Here is a 12,423-nt window from a genome sequence, read left to right on the forward strand (position 1 = left end):
TTATCATTTTACTTTGGACCGACGAAAAATGTTTGTTCCTTTTACAAATTTCGCAGGATTTGACATATTTAGTAACTAAATATTTCATATTTGACCAAATATATAAATTTTTCAATTTTTTGTACAATCGGTTAATACCAACATGACCTCCGATTGGTGTACTATGGTAATGTTGTAAAATAGCTTGAATTTCGTTTGGGTTGTTTATTTTTCTAGGAGGATGATAAATGATAATTTTAATATTTTTCAAAACTTGATTTCCTATTGTTTTGAAATCATTGATACTTATATAATTAAATATGGTATCGCTAGTCGAAATAGCAATACACTCATTTTCGATTTTATTTTGTTTCATTAATTGTAGGGTACCCTTTTCAATCAGCTTAAATATTTCTGGCAAGTTAACATTGTTAATTGTGAGACCTAACGCTAGAGTTAGACTCGTTTTGAAATTTTTTTCGAGAAGAATTGCCATAGTTGATTTATTTTTATTTTGATGTAATGAAAATTGCAATTTTTTTTGTTTATGTATTTGTTCATTGCTAACTGCTTCATACACGTGGAGTTGATCAGGCTCCGGTAATCTGCTTTGTATGTTATTGTTGACTAAACAAGGTTTGCGTAGCATTGACCTGGTCTGTACTTGTAAAATGTTAATTGACTTTAATTTATCTGATGTAATATTAATTCTAGACAATGCGTCAGCCACAACGTTACTTTTACCTGGGACGAACTCTACTTCAAAGTCGAATTCTTCGAGATCAATCCTCATTCGCGTCAACTTTGAAGAAGGGTTCTTCATTCCAAAGAGGTAAACTAACGGTCGGTGATCAGTACGCACCAAAAATTTACGACCTAATAAGTAGGGTTGATAATGCATGATAGCCCAGTGAATAGCGGCTAATTCTTTCTCAATGATGTGCTTATTTGCTTCGCCTTTTGTAAACGCGCGACTGGCGAAAGAAACAGGTAGATCATTGCTTCCATGCATTTGGGACAAAACTGCCCCGCAAGCGAAATCTGATGCGTCTGTAGTCAATATAAATGGTTTTTGATAATCTGGATACTGTAATATTTGTGGTGAAAGTAGCATAGTCTTTAATGTTTCAAAGGCGGACTTGCATTGTTCTGACCACACAAAAACTGTATTTTTTCTTAATAATTTGTTCAAAGGACAACAAATATTTGCAAAACCAGGAATAAATCTCCTGTAATAATTACACATGGCTACAAAACTTCGAACTTGGTCTGCGTTTTGAGGTTGTGGGTAATTTTTTATTACATCAAATTTTGAATTATCAGGCAAGATACCTTTATCAGTGATTTTATGACCTAGAAATGTAACTTCTGCTTTGAAAAAATTACATTTTGAAGGGTTCAGTTTCAGGTTTCTTTGCCTGAAACATTCGAAAACATTCCTCAAGTTTTTCAGATGGTGTTCAATTGAACAACCTACGACAATAACATCGTCAATGTACAAGAATGCACACTCGGGACTCAAGCCACTGAGTGCTATTGACATCATTCGTTGGAAACTGTTTGGGCTTATATTTAGTCCAAACGGCAATCTTTTATACTGAAAATGTCCACGTTCCTGCAACGAGAACGCGGTGAACTCTCTGGAATTTTTCTCGATCTCAATCTGGTGAAAACCTGACATGAGATCAAGCGTCGAAAAATATTTGGCTCTGCCAAGTTGATCGAGAATATCGTCAATCCTTGGAAGAGGAAATTTATCCGCAAGCAATTTTTTGTTCAATTGACGAAAATCAACTACTAATCTCCATTTCTTTTCGGAAGTAGTTGACTTCTTGGGAACAAGTAATAATGGTGAGTTGTAACTAGACACCGAAGGTTCAATTATATCGTTTGCAATTAAATTATCTACTTGACGACAGATTTCTTCCTTGTGACACTGTGCATTCCGGTAGTTTTTAATGTATACCGGTGATTTATCTTTTAGGCTAATTTTTTGTTGATAAAAATTGTTACACGTTAATAAATCATCCTTTAAACTAAATATATCATTGTATTCGTGACATAATTGTTGTAAAGATTGTTTGGCGGATGCAGGTATATCGTTAAAATTTAGTTCTGCATTCAATTTTTCGATTCTATCTGTATTATTACAGTCAATTTTAGCTATGTAAAAGTCGTTAAGATTGGAAGTTTTTAAATTAAAATTTGCAAGTTGCACAGGATATTCATTAGTGTTTATAATTTTAGCATAAGGTGCGGAACTATTCACAATGGCGTTGGCACAAAACACGCCTGGTGCAAGCTCAGCGGAATTAATTATGACATCTCCATGAACATTAAAATTGTTTATCAATCTAAATACTTCAGATCTAGCTGGTATCCACGCAGACCCATTTAGATTATTGCAAATTGGGATTTCAAGTCGGATGTTATTTACGTATGCTGCTAAAATCCACGTATCGTAATTTATTTCACATCGGTATGTAGTAAGGAAATCTCTTCCCAGTATACCGTCAGTTGGTATCGGGAAATCGTCTTCTATCAGATGAAACAGGCTATTCACAGCTGTATTTTGTATATAAGAAAAACAATTGATTGTTCCTCTGCAAGTAGCTTCACCGGGTGTTATTCCGCGTAAAACGCAAGTATTATTTTGATTAATTGATATTGGACGTGAGATACATCGTGTTTTCAATAATGAAATGTCTGCTCCTGAATCTACCAGGAACGAACAGTTTTTATTAGATACGCTAATTGGCACATTAATGAAATTGGAGGCAGCTACATTGATTGTGTATACTGCCCTACTGTTCCAAAAAAAGGTTGATTTGGTTGAGTCATATTCGGTGGTTGTACTGTATTAGCGTTTGCGAAATGCTGACCTTGGCTTTGCACGCCCGGGGGCGGATTGGGAAAAACGTTTTGCATTGGTGAGCTCGATTGATTGTCAGCAAAATATATTCTGTTAAATTGTCGCGGATAACCGCGTGCATGACCACGGTTGTCTGTTCGGTAACGGTAGTTGTTGTTATTTGGGAACGGTCTACTTTGATTGTTATTAAAACGTATCGGGTATGATCCGTAACGCTGATTACTTTGATGGGAACCACGAGGAGCAACATTATAGTTCCCTCGGTTCTGAGTTTGTCGTTTTTGCATGATTCTTTTTGAATTTACGTGGAATACACGATTCATGCTGTTACTGGACTCGACACTATCCGGTAGCTCATTTACTTTCTGGATTGCCTCTTCGATTGTCGAAAATGTTCCTGCTTGCAGTATTATTTTTTCTGTCTCGTTAGATGTACTGTTAATCAAAGTTTCCAAACCTGCTTTGGTGGCTAACTTTTTAGCGGTCGCGTGAGGAACATTCTCTCTCACGTAAATATTGGTAAGCTTATTGCAAAGAATTTCCACTTCTTGACAATATTGTTGTTTTGACAATCCGCGTTTGACTGATTTAATTTTTGCCAATATCTGTTCTGCAGTAGTTTTACTTTCACAGGCAGATTTGATGAGATCAATCATCGCATCAATAGTAGTCTCTTGGATATTGTTAGGTAATGCATCTCGGGCTTTACCTGAAATTCTCGTTAAAAGGAATAGCTTTAACGTTCCGTGTTGTGCTTGGGTATACACCTTTTTCAAAAATTTTACACCGTCAATGAAAGCGGAAAGTTTTTCGGCATCGCCGTCGAATGGCATCAAGACCGATGCAGCTAGCTTGGCATCAAAAGGATTTTCGGTGGCCATTTCCACTTGTTTTAAATTATTAATTTTGGTTACTTTCCTAACTCGGACACTTTCTTTAATATATTCTATTGCGTTTCTTGATTGTCTAGTAAAAGTAAAAAATTCTTTATCTGGAATTTCGTCTTGGTTTTCTAAAAGAAGCTCATCTATTTCAGCGAATAAATTGATAGCCTTATTAAAATGTGTGTCAAGAGTATTACTGGAAATATTTTGATTTATAGATTTTCTAAAATGCTGTTCTATTTTTAGTAGAATTCCTACTTTTTCAATAATGACCCTTTTCGGCATAACATTAGGAGATTTATAAAGATTTGTTCTACTTATCGTTTACTGCCAGTGTCCATCGCCACCTGTTGTTTCGCTGCATGTGCTGGTTCTGGAAGAGCGGCGGTTTCAGCTGACATCGGCATAAGTCTGCTCTTGGTCAATGCTACCTTTCCGATGCTTCTCGAGCGGTTTGACACACACGCATTGCACTATGTTCGGGTTCTGGTTGTGTAAATGTTCAACATCGTAAGATGTGAATGTCACTAAATTCTTCCTTTAGGAATACCCACAGAAGGTATCCCACTATTAATGATGTTAGCAAAATTGCTACGCTTAGCCAGATCTTCATCTTTTCACTCATTTCGTCTTATGTTGTCAGTTCACTTAAATCGTTCTTCTTCACTCTTCACTAATTTGACTCCCTCTATGTTTAGCGTCTAAATGTTCGCGTACTTTTGTCCACTGTCTGTTCTTGTTCTTCGATTAATGCGCTGGTGCCGTAGATGTGGTGACGTTATTTAGGCTTATTGCCCGATCAACGACCCTTTGATTTTTGATTCGCTCGTACTTGACGATGAGTCGATACACTAGGAACAAGGTGGCTACACATATCACCGTTAGTAGAATGTATGCGATTAATTCTACCGATTTGGCGGTTTTTTCACTATGCACTTTTTCTTTTACGTTGCTGGCGTTGATGATACTCACGATCTGCTCGTGAGTCACCGGTTTCGGGGTTGACGATTCGTTTCCCATAGCTTAAGCTGCACTTTGACGGTTATTATTTTTGGACGACTTTTGCACTTCTGTCGCATGGATTTTATACGAAGGCGCACTTTAATCACTTATCTCTCGTCACGGTCAGCCATGAGGCATGTCGGACTTCGGATACAGAGATATATCTTCACAACGCGACTACTCGGTGTGGAGTTACGAATAGGAATGAATTTTATTTTACTTGACACTTAAGAACTAAGTTTTGAGTACAGCAGAAAATAGGAAGTAGGTAGGTTAAACAAGAATGGCAGAACGACGCGCTAGAGTTGTTTGGTAAACTACTCGAGTCTTGCATATGCGTGTAATTTATTGCGCGCATATGGAAGCACTTTAAGAAGGTTATGGAAACAAGGAAAAGGTTTCGTTACTGACTGCATGTTTTGGTAGGCAAAGAATTTGGATGGAGGTTTCGGGTTTTTTGTGTCACGCTGAGAAAGTGTTTAATTTATGACGGAAAGTTATATTGTTTTATGATAAAGTCCGAGAAATGTTGAAACGAGATTTACGAGATTTGTGGGAGAACTGTGCCACGACAACTGAGAGCTTCCTCTGCCAATGACCATTTTGCATGCGTATATCGTGTGGCAGGCACGAAGATACTCTATGCCCAAGGAAGTCAAGGAAATTTCCTTTACGAAAAGATCCTGGACCGATCGGGAATCGAACCCGTCACCCTCAGCATGGTCATGCTGAATACCCGTGCGTTTACCGCCTCGGCTATATGGGCCCTCAGTTATTTTAACTGCTGAATTAACAAAAACCATATCAATACCAAACTCTGCTTTAAAATCTCCAATTGTTATTGTAATGTAATCATAGCATTTTGTAAAGTAACATTGCAATAACAATTTTAGGTATTAAAGCACAGGTTGCTTTGCATGGTGTTTGTAAGGTATTCCCTTCTGCTCGGGTATGATAACTAGTGGTGTTTCTGAAGTATAAAAAAGATGTACCGAGTCCGTTGGTGGTGATAGAACTACAGGTCGGGCTCGAATATCCAGAGTCGGTTTCTGATACTTCTCAAACATATATCTGGGGAACGGAATGCACTATATAGCTGAAATATTGATGTTTTGTCAAACCAACTTTGATTAGTAATCAGTCAGAATTTCGGTTTCTTACAGTATTCCGTTTGCGAGATATTATTTTTGAAAGTGCCAAAAACCGACTCCGGATAATCGAGTCCGACCTGTACTATTATTTTCAACACAACTTGAGATAGTTATTTCTATACATAAAAGTTCCCTACTATGAACTCTTTTTCTGACGAACCAGACGATAATTTATCTAATTTTACCGACTGTCTGTTTCCCGCCTGGTCACAATACTTGGAAGGATTCTCGAGAGAAATCTATGAAGAAATCCTGAAAGGATTACTGGCGAAATCATTATAATCTCGTGAAGATCCCCTGAAAAATCTCGCGATAAATACCTGAAAGAACTTGGGAGAAATCTCTTCAGGACATCCGGGAAGAATCAATGAAGGAATCGCTGGAGAAAGCTCTGAAGGAATTCTTAGAAATCCTCGACTGAATCCTATAATAAATCGCGGGAGGAATACCTGAAAGAGTGCCAGAAGGAATTCCAGAAGGAATTCCAGAAGAAATTCCGAGAAGCATCTTTGCAAGAATTCCTGAAAGCATCTCGGGACGAATCTCTGCAGGAATGGGATTTCGTTATGAATTGAAGAAATCCCGGAAGAAAGCTAAGGAGAAATCTCTAAATGAACCCGCACGAAACTCTTGAAGATTTTCTGAAGAAATCCCTTCAAGAATTTTGGAGTTATCCCTCTCAAAAAATAGCTCCTCCGAATAAAAACCAGGTGAGCTCTGCAATAAGGCTGGAGCAATCCCTGAAGGAGACCTAGGAGATATCCCTGAAGAAATCATTCCAAGATCTCTAATCTCTGAAGGAATCTCTGAAGAAATCTCAAGATAAATCTTGAGGAATCCGGGAAGGAGTACTTGAAAAAAAGAAAGCCTTAAAGGAAACTCGGGAAGTATCAATGAAGGAATCACATGGGAGAAACTTCTGAAGGAATTCCTGAAAGAATCCAGGAGGAATCCTCAAAAGAATCCCTGTATGAATCTTGGAAGAATCCCTGGAAAAATCCCTAAAGGAATCCCTGGAATTATCATTGAAAGGCTCTCTGAATAAATCGCAGGAGAAATCTTCAAAAGAAACTTGTGAAAAATCAATTTCGAGACGAACAATTAAGGAAGCCCGGGAAAAATTTCTCCAAGGATTCTTGGTGGAAATTTGGAACAAATCTCATGAAGAATTCCTTGTGCAATCTCGGAAACAATCCATGAAAGAATAATGGGAGGAATCACGAGTGAAACCATTAAAGTATTTCCGGGAGAAATGCCCGATGGAATGCCGGAAGAAATCCCTAAAAAAACCTAGGAACCCGTTAAAAATCGCTAAAGGAATCCCGGAAATCTCGGGATTAATCAATGAAGAAAGGAGTCCAGAGAGGAACCCGAGCTTTACTTTCGTCACAAAGAACTAATTTTGTGAGTTTAGTTTGTCGGGAGTGGGATTCCATCCCAGGTCCTCGGCGTGATAGTCACGTGTTCTAACCATCCAACCAGGTTCGCTCCGGGGGAGGAATCCATGATGGAAATCCTGGAGAAATTTCTAAAGATATCCCTAAAGAAATTCAGCGAGAAATTAATGCAGAAATCCAGGAGAAATCGCTTTATTAATCTCAGCAGGAATATTTACAAAAATATCGGAAGAAATCAATAGAATGTTGAGGAAACCGCGGATGGAATTTCGGGGAAAATACACAAATGAACCCGGCAGAAATCCCGGGAAAAATCGTTGAAACAATCCCGGGATGAAATCCCAACGAAATTCTTGAAAAAAAAACCCTGAAGGAATCCTTCACAGAATCCTGGAGGATATCCTGAAGGGATCCCTAGATAAATCACTTTAGGGTAACCGCGAAGGATCAATGAAGAAAGAGATTCCTGTTAGCCTAGTGGTTAAGGCTATGGATCGCCAATCCGGCGGCCAATGGCGGGTTCGATTCCCGTTCCAGTCGGGAAAATTTTCTCGACTCCCTGGGCATAGTGTATCATTGTACTTGCCTCACAATATACAAATTCATGCAATGGCAGGCAGAGAAAGCCCTTCAATTAATAACTGTGGAAGTGCTCAAAGAACACTAAGTTGAAGCGAGGCAGGCCAAGTCCCAGTGAGGACGTAGAGCCATAAAGAAGAAGAAGAAGAAGATTCCTGAAAGAATCACGGAGAAAATCAATGAAGAAATTTCGGTAGGAATCCCTGATGGAATTCACGCAGTCCTTAACGGAAGCCCAGAGTGACTTTCTTAAATCCCAGGAAAAATCTCTGAAGGGATGCCAGGAGCATTGAATGAAAGAATCCCGGTTGGAATCTGAGATTTCCGGAAGGAATTCCGGATTGTCTTGGGGTATCAAAATTGGCCACATACTTTGCTCAACGTATGCCTCATGATCCCGATGAACTAGAAGAATAGTTTCTTCGGTAAATTTAGCCAGCAGACTAAGAACTATCTGACAATGGTGACCTTGGTTCTATAGTCGTCCGCTAGGCGGCGCTAGTGTAAAAATGTTCAAACCTCCATATCTCAGAATCCTGATAAGGCAGATTGATTCCGTCTTCGTCAAAATTGTTCAACAAGCTAGGAACTATCTGACGATGGAGTCCATGGTTTGGAATTTATGTTTTCAGCAACGTGGTTCAGCATGCTAAGAGCTGTTTGGTTACAATGATTCACTAGACGTTGTCATTACCAAAATTGTACAAACCTCTATATCTCAGAATCCTGATGAGATAAAATTATGACATCTTTGTCAAAGTTGTTCAGCAAGCAAAGAACTATCTAACAATACTCATAGCCAAAGAACTATCTAACAATAGTCATAGCCATAGCCTTAATAGTCAAATAATTAAAATTGAACTATAGATGACGAAGATATTAACAAATCACTTTTCCATGTTTTACGATAGTGACCCCAAACTTTTGGCCGATACATCATATTGAGGGGTGACCCCAAACTTTTGGTCGATGACATCGAGGATTAATTTACTTAATAACTTTTTTTCTAGTTTTTTTAGCTAAGTTCTGTAAAAAGCAGTTGAAAGCTAATAGAAAATGGGTCATATTACCGCTCTCATCTTAAAATTTGGTCGACCCAACTTCCAGCGACACTGCCGTAAGCTTATATTCATTTTTTAGAAAATTTGGCAACTTTGGGTTAAGTTTACATACAATTTTTTTTGAAAAAGTTTCTTTTAAATCATGTTCAAAGTTTCTTTGACTTATTATATTTTGAATGAAACCTAGGGTTTTGAAATCGGACGCGCAAATTGGCGGAGATATGGGCCTAAAAAAATTACATGTTTTTGAGGGGGTGACCCCAAACTTTTGAACGGGAGTGTATCTAGTGGAGCCTCGTAGCCGTGCGGTTAGGGTCACCAAGCTTATAGTCGCACCATGCTATGGGGTGAGAGTTCGATTCCCGCTTCGGGCGTTGAAACTTTAAGTGAGAATAGTTTCTTCCCCGTTTCCACTGGTGCATGCTCTGTCCGTTGTCTAATGTTAAGTTTAAAACAGTCTGTATAGCCAAAAGCTGAAGACGTTGTCCGTGTATTTTTTTTAATTCCTGTAAGGACCAGGTACTCTCCTGGCTATTCTTCCGAGGAAATTCACCCGAGATTCCTCCAGATATCGCACCAGGGATTCATTCAGGTATGCCTGTAAAACTTTCTCCTCAAGGATTCCACCAGGTATTTCTCCAGGAATATGAACAGGGATTTCTAAATGCGGTTTCTTCATGTACTTCTTCAGAAATCCACAAGGAAATCTTCCAGGGGTTTCTCCAAAAATTCCTTCAGGAATTTTGACAGGGTTTCCAGGGTTTTCCAGATCTTTCCATGGATTTCTGTAGGGGTTCCATCAGTAATTCCTCAGGACATTTCTCAGGTGTCCTCTTAGCATTTCTCCAGGAGTTTATCCAAGAATTTCGCTTAGATTTTCTCAAAGTTCTTTGGAGAAGATTCCTTCCGAAATTCCACTAGGGATTCATCCAGGAGTTCCTCTAGGGATTTTTCCATGGTTATTCCTGGGGATTTCTCCATAGATTTATCTGGGGGTTCCACCGAGGATTTAACCTGGAATTCCTCCAGAGTTTGTCCAGGGGTTCTTCCAGAGATTCCTTCTGAAGTTCCTCCAAAAGTTCCTCTAGGGTTCCTTTCAGCAAGTCCGCTCGAAACGCCTCCAAAGATTAAATACTCCGGGGATTTCTATATTGCCTGTATTGGACATGAAACTAGACATTTCATATGTTTACATGAAACATATGTTTGAGACTTAAATCAAATAATAGAAGTTGCTATGTAACTTCGACAGTATTAAACCAGTTCTCCAAAAACATCCCTTGTCAGGAAACTGCCATCTTCTAAAATTCAAAATCGCTCTTCCTGCTGTCCAGCACTGCCATAGATGGACACCATAAAAAAAAACTTAAGCTTTCTCGCCGACACGCTATCCGTCTGCTGCTCAGGTTAACCCGATATGAGTCAGTCCTCAACTGCAAGTAGGTTACAAGAGCACCAGCCTGCCAGCGAGCGGCGGCGCTCCTTGAATCATGTGTGTACCCATAAAACCACACGCCGCGCCGTCGTCGTCGTCGGTCGCCGTCTCCCCCCGCGGTCGTCGGTCTCTGTTGTGGCCAAGTTCGACGCGTGGACGCAGCCAGCAGTCGTCGTCAGTTTTTGGGACACTTCAGCTGGGAGAAGAGGTCGTTAAAAAGTAGCATACACTCCGGACCGAGAGAGCTGCATAGGTGAGTAACAACGAAAATAAATTATGCAACCCGAAAACTGGTTTCCCAAACAGACGCCGCGCGCGCATTTCGGAAACTGTGTTATTGCTACCGTAGCAGCAGTGCAATCGGTCGTTGCGCGGTGATCTGTATACAGAAAAAAAAACTCTTCTCATCGCACCGCACTTCTGCACAGAGCGAAAGGCAAAGAAAACCAATTGACCGAGCAATGAAATCGAAAGAGGCATCCCAGAGCATTCAAAATAAACAAACCGAAACTATTAGAAAGGAAGAGTGAATTTGGTTTGAATTAAAATAAACAACCATCGTGGAGAACTATTATAACGAACCATCCAGCAGTAAGCGAAGAAGGTATTATGAGCACTTAGGTTCGGTGTCTTCCCCGCCGATTATTTAAATCGACCGACCGACGAGAGGAAAGTTGCTCGTAGCAAGATGTTGCCTCTCGTGCAACCCATTGAATTTGTGGGTCGGTTGCAATTTGTACGAAGTACCACAAGGTGCCACACACCACCGGTGAAATACGAGATGAAATCCGACAGACAGACGGGCTCTGGAAGCAACTTTTCGAGAAAAGCGACGCGCACGTAAATGTAGATCTTATCTGGTTTGCCCACCGCCACCGGCACGGCGGCACGACGACTGCTGCGCAATCAGTCAACGAAGCTGCGCGGGCGAAATGGTATCAAACTGGGACATTTCGCTGTTTGTCATTCAACAGCTTCGCAGTTTCTCAACCTGCTGGACTGGTATGGGGGAAGATCGTAAAAAAATCTTCTCTTCATACTGCGAGATTTATATGACTCGTGATAAGCTCCAGCTCAAGTGAGTTTTTGATTTACGGTTTCAGAAAATGTTTTATGCAGGGTAACTTTCATGGCTTAGAAAGGTGTACGGCCATTTGGCCGAATGTTTTTGGCCGAATGACGTTTTGTCGAACGCCATTTGACCGCATGCCATCTGGCCGAAGTGGTCCTTTGGCCGAATTATAATCTTCTGATTCAGAGGACGTTTTTGACATTTCAACTGCCTAAATGATCATCAGGAATGTTTCCTTCTTTTAATCATAGGCTATTCTTTTTTGTTTTGTCATTCAAGAATTAGATAGTGCTGAAACTTCCAATATTTATCAAAGATTTTTCCCTTCTTTGAATCATAGACTGTTTTTACTGATGCGGACATCAGCTGTATGTTCACTTAAGTTCATCATTAATGTTTCGGCCAAACGGCATTCGGCCAAATGGTATTCGGTCAAATGACCCTTTCGGCCAAATGGCAGACGGCCAACCGGCATCCGACAAATGGCCTGAAACCGCTTAGAATTACATCCTAACTGAAACCCGGCTTCTCCACTTAGATTTCTAAATCCAAGGGAGTTCAGTGTTGTCATCTGTGTTAAGCTGGTAAAAGAATATGATTAGACCCCATCAACTCTGTAGTGGACCCCATGGCGTCCATAATAGAATGAATTCGACTAGATCAGCGTAAGGATTTCGGGTGAGCTATCCAGTTCATTCGAATCTCGACGGGGACTACGACAAGGTGATGGACTTTCCTGCCTACTCTTCAACATCGCCCTGGAAGGTGTCATGCGACGAGCCGGGCTCAACAGCCGGGGTACGATCTTCACGAAATCCAGCCAATTTGTCTGTTTTGCGGATGACATGGATATTATTGCTAGAACATTTGGAACGGTGGCAGAACAGTACACCCGCCTGAAACGTGAAGCAGCAAAGGTCGGACTGGTGGTGAATGCGGCTAAGACAAAGTACATGCTGGTAGGTGGGACTGAGCGAGACAGGACAAGCCT

The 12,423-nt window shown here is 40.2% G+C and overlaps 1 protein-coding gene across 4 annotated transcripts in view; it reads left to right on the forward strand.

Annotated features, from left to right (window-relative positions):
- Window positions 1–12,423, forward strand: part of LOC109424052 (CDC42 small effector protein homolog) — a 170,228-nt gene that overhangs the window by 106,271 nt on the left and 51,534 nt on the right. The window contains exon 1 of one of the 4 annotated variants that reach the window (XM_019699125.3): window positions 10,470–10,613. The exons of the other annotated variants lie outside the window; for them this stretch is intronic. The gene's annotated coding sequence lies outside the window, so the exon portion shown is untranslated. Of the gene's footprint in view, window positions 1–10,469; window positions 10,614–12,423 lie in introns of those variants that run through there. 4 annotated transcript variants of the gene reach the window in all.

Source organism: Aedes albopictus, chromosome 3, assembly GCF_035046485.1.
Source record: "Aedes albopictus strain Foshan chromosome 3, AalbF5, whole genome shotgun sequence".
In the NCBI taxonomy this organism is placed as follows: Eukaryota; Metazoa; Arthropoda; class Insecta; order Diptera; family Culicidae; genus Aedes; species Aedes albopictus.